Source organism: Mandrillus leucophaeus, unplaced genomic scaffold, assembly GCF_000951045.1.
Source record: "Mandrillus leucophaeus isolate KB7577 unplaced genomic scaffold, Mleu.le_1.0 Scaffold12, whole genome shotgun sequence".
Classification (NCBI taxonomy): Eukaryota; Metazoa; Chordata; class Mammalia; order Primates; family Cercopithecidae; genus Mandrillus; species Mandrillus leucophaeus.
The window spans coordinates 1,272,307-1,277,175 of NW_012100320.1; positions in this window are offsets into that span (position 1 = coordinate 1,272,307).

Below are 4,869 nucleotides of genomic sequence, written 5' to 3' on the forward strand. Positions count from 1 at the left end.
AGAAAGAAAGAAAGAAAGAAAGAAAGAAAGAAGAAAAGAAAGAAAGAAAGAAAAAGAGAAGAAAAGAGAAGAGAAGAAGGCAGGGGGAGAGACAGAGAGAAAGAAAAGAAAAGAAAAAGGAAAGGAAAGGAAGAAAGTAGGCAGGCTGGGCGCAGTGGCTAACCCCTGTAATCCCAGCACTTTGGGAGGCAGAGGCGGGCAGATCATGAGGTCAGGAGATCAAGACCATCCTGGCTAACACGGTGAAACCCCATCTCTACTAAAAATTAAAAAGAATTTAAAAAATTAGTCGGGCATGGTGGCGGGCGCTTGTAGTCCCAGTTACTCGGGAGGCTGAGGTAGGAGAATGGTGTGAACCCAGGAGGCGGAGCTTGCAATGAGGGGAGATCACGCCACTGCACTCTAGCCTGGGCAACAGAACGAAACGAGAGAGAGAGAGAGAGAGAGAGAGAGAGAGAGAGAGAGAGAGAGAATCACAAAGCCTAGACCCTATTGATCACTGAGCCTTGCTGACAGTAAGGAAACACCAAATCCATTGCTGTAGATTTCACTTCCCGAATAAAGAATTGACGACTCGAGAAAGTGAAGTGTTTGCTTTAGTGGGTTTTGCTGAAAACCATTGACTTACTGTCTTTCCTCACTCCCTGACCTCCTTCCACACCCGAGTGTCAGAGAGCCCTTCCGACCGCCTTCCACATGGTGTTCCCATCACCAGCCAGTTTCAGGTCTTAGCACGTCTATCCAGTCTATTTCTGGAGCCTCCTAACTACTTTCCTTGCCTCCAATTTTCTTCCTTTCCCCTCTCTCCCTCCCACAATTGCCAAATTAATCTTCCTAGAACAGTGCTGTCACTCCCTTCCTTCAATAACTGTACACTCACTGCCTACATGCCCACAGCAAGAATGTCAACCCTGCTAGGTGTCAGAATGACCTAAATTAAAATTCCAACGCCCAGGCCCCACTCCCCATCCCTCCATAGAATCTGATTCTGTAGAACTGGTCTTGGACCCTAGCCTATGTGTTTTTAAAAGCTTGGGCATATGTGATTTTGAGGCACAACCAAGGATGAAAACGATTGGCTTACAGATATGGTTCAAACTCCTTAACCCGCCCTCAACCCACTCCTCCAAACCTACTCCCAGTGCTATTCCAATTGAGAATTAACCCCCACCCCTAAGACTTGAATGAAGGGCTAGGGCTGCAGCGGCTTCTGCAGGGGCTTCACCCAAAGCCCCCACCAAGCACACACAACCAGCGAAGTGGATGACCAGATAAAAGACCAGCTCAAAGATACAACAGATACACAGACAAGAAAAACAGATGCCTGGACCCTGCTTCCGTTCCTGAGTTTATTGTATCTGAAGAAAGATGTTCACAGACCTAAGATTTCGTGGGTGATGGAATCGTGAAAGTGCAGTGAAGGGACTGTTAACCTTCCACTTAAGTGACTAACAACAGTTATCCTCCAGTATAAGATGAAAATAATTACAATATCTGCTCCGGAGGACGTCGCAAAGCTTACATGGGATAATGAGAATGAAAACGTTTTGTGCTATAAAGTGCTTCACAAATGTAAGGGAGCATTTCTGGGTAATCTTGCGATCTGGCTCACCACTTTTTAAAAATAATTTTAATGAGGTGTGATGTGTGTAACACAAAATTCACCCATTTTAAGTGTGCCAATTTTGGGAGGGGGGTGGAATTAATAAGTTCATTTCTTGAATTGGTCTTTGAATCTCAATTAGTTTCCAATAGAAATAATGCTATAAATCTTGGTTAAGTTCCCAGGCCAGCTCTGAAAATTTTAACCCCAAATAGAGCTGAACTAGAGTATAAATAATTGCCAGCCTGAATTCTGGGTCCTAGCAGGAGGAGGCCACAGGACATACAAAGGACAAGGTGGGGACAGGGTTTCCTTCTCCTTTCCCAAGTGCAGGATGCCCCTAGGAATATCTACGAGATGGGAAAAACTTCCCTCTGTCGCTCTCTCTAGATCCAAGTGTGATCCTTGGATTGCCTGCATTAGAATTCATTTATTCAACGGAAATGTATTGAGAGCCGCAATGGGCCAAGCATCTGTTCTTGGCCCCTGTCCCACATTGGGAATCAATCTCTGAGAGTAGGCTCCAGGAAGCTGTCATTTTTAACAAGCTCTTCAAGAAATTAGGATGCGCAATGAAGTCAGACTCTTGTGCTGGGCTGTTTCCTTAAATTTAGGATGCCCTAAGCCATTCAGACCAAGGCCAGACAAAAGTATCTATTACCTACCTCCCCTCCAACCAACAAAATCCCCTTCCCCTCAGTGCAACTCCTGTCTGCTCAGTAATAAAAGGAATACATAGCATCTTGCACTGCCCCTGAACATCTCTGTATTTTCTTGTTTAGTATTTTAAAGTTAAGAAGAGAATATAAACAGTAACACAGGCAAAGCTGGATCTTATAATTCTCTGTATTTCCCTGATCAGGGCTCTATTATAATTGCGTTTAACATTTGTTTATTGTCCCTCTCCCTCTTGAACACAAGCTCGTTTGTCTGCGATATTCCTAGTGCCTTACACAGTGACTGGCACCTAGTAGGTGCTCAATAAAAATCAGTTGAAAGTTGTAAAAGATAACAGTAATCTCTGGAAGTTAAGATTCCCACATGGTTGCTGATACTCGCAGGGGTAGTCAACTTTTTCAGAGTCTGCCTTTAAGCCCTTAATGGATGCCTGATAATTCTCTGCAGTTTCTGACAGATAAATTAAGAGAAAATAAGAGTCCGAGCCATGTGAAGAAAGACGATTTGGGACTCAGAAGCCATTGTAAGGCAGGCTGGCCCTGGGAACAGCCTGCAACAGGCTCTTGCTTTATCGCGCCTTCCTGGTTCCACCTGAGCACTGGACCTACCCTGCCCAGGCCCACCGAGGCCCAGGTACCCCCAACACTTCCTGACTTGGATGAAGTGCTATGCCATGGGCCATGGGATCTGGCTTCTCTAGTGGCCATCCAGAGGAGGCAGGAACACCATCTAAAAATACGGGTGAGTTGAAGCCCCATGGGTGAACTTTGACCAATGAGAGATGGAGGATAAGATCCTGCAGGTAAACTCTTTTCTTCGTCACATCCCAAAAAGACCGTTTTGAGGCACAGTGGCTCCAATGTGCCTCTCTGGAGATCTGTCATGTGACCCCAATTGCTTTGTGTTTCTTGTGAAGCTTCAACCGGCTTGGCAACGTCATCATGAGCTTACTATCCTGCCTGTTACGGGTTGAATTGTGCCCCCAAAAACATATGTTGAAGTCCTACCCCCCGGTATCTCAGAATGTGAACTTATTTGGAAATAGTCATTGCAGATGTAATAAAAGATGAGGTTATACTGGAGTTGGGTGGGTCCTTAAGCCAAGGTGACTGGAGTTATAAGAAGATGAGAGACACATAGACATAGACACAAGGAGAGAATGCCATGTGACAACAGAGGCCGAGATGGGCATTTTGCCACCACAAGCCAAAGAACGTCTGGGGCTACCAGAAACTGGAAGAGACAAGGAAGGATCCTCCTCCTAGAAGCTTCCAAGGAAGCATGGCCCTGCCAGCACTTGCCTTCATATTTCTAGCATCCAGAACTGTGGGAGAACATCTTTCTGTTGTTTTAAGCCATCCCGTATGTATTAGCAGTACTTTGTTAAGGCAGTACTGGGAAATTAGTACACCGTCTCGCTTCCATTTTCCCCTAACTCATGCTGTGCCCTGGAATTGTCCTTCCATAAAGTGTTAACATAGAAACTTTGCCTAAGGCTCTGTTTTCTAAGGCAGTTAACAAGATTTTACATATATATACATATATATGTGTGTGTGTGTGTGTGCGCGTGAGTTAAAGTATGCTTGTAATTGCATAAATTATTTTTGAAAGGATACATAAGAAACTGGTAAAAAGGGTTTCCTCTGGGGAGGAGAAGTGGGTGGCTGCGGAACAGGACAGGTTAGAGAATTTTGTTTTCCTTTTTGTACCCTTGTCATGGTGGATGATATGGATTTGTTAGTTCTTTTTTTTAGGTAAATTTAAAACATTTTAAAGATAATTGCCTAGGAGGGTCTCTGAGGCTCTAAGAAGGACAAAGAGAGTACAGAGGGACTTGTGTAGACCTGATAACAGGTAAGGAGGGGTGTGGATGTCCCAAAAGATGCCAGCATATTCTGGACCAAAGGCTAGTCAAGATGAATTAAGTTTCAGGAAATAAACAAGGGCAGGTGTCTCTCTCCACTACAGAGCTAACACTCGAGCAACCCCAGGACAGAGAACTCTCCAGAGAGAAGAAAGAGAAGGAGAAAATACTGACTTGAGCAAGTTTAAAACTAAAATGACCAAGGAACACATTTAAGTGTCTGAATTTGCTTGGAATTGACTATTTTGTTATTATTGTTTGTATTTAATCAGTAGTCAAAATGGGAGCTCAAGATATTGTTTAAATTACAGAAAAACAAAATTAGATATTTGGGGGATACTCGAGGTTATAGATCGGGAAATATACCCACAAACTGAGAGGATTTGGTTTAATCCTCTCAACCACCTCTGTAAGGTTAGTATCCCCATTTTACAGATGAGAAAAACCAAGACCTGGAGAAGTTCAATGACTTAATCAAGATTATACAACTTTGAGGACAGGCATAGGGGCTCAGACCTGTAATCCCAGCACTTTGGGAGGTGGAGGATGGCAGATCATCTGAGGTCAGAAGTTCGAGACCAGCCTGGCCAACATGGTGAAACCCCATCACTACTAAAACTACAAAAATTAGCCGGGTATGGTGGCACACGCCTGTAATCCCTGCTACTCGGGAGCCTGAGGCACAAGAATCACTTGAATGCAGGAGGTGAAGGTTGCAGTGAGC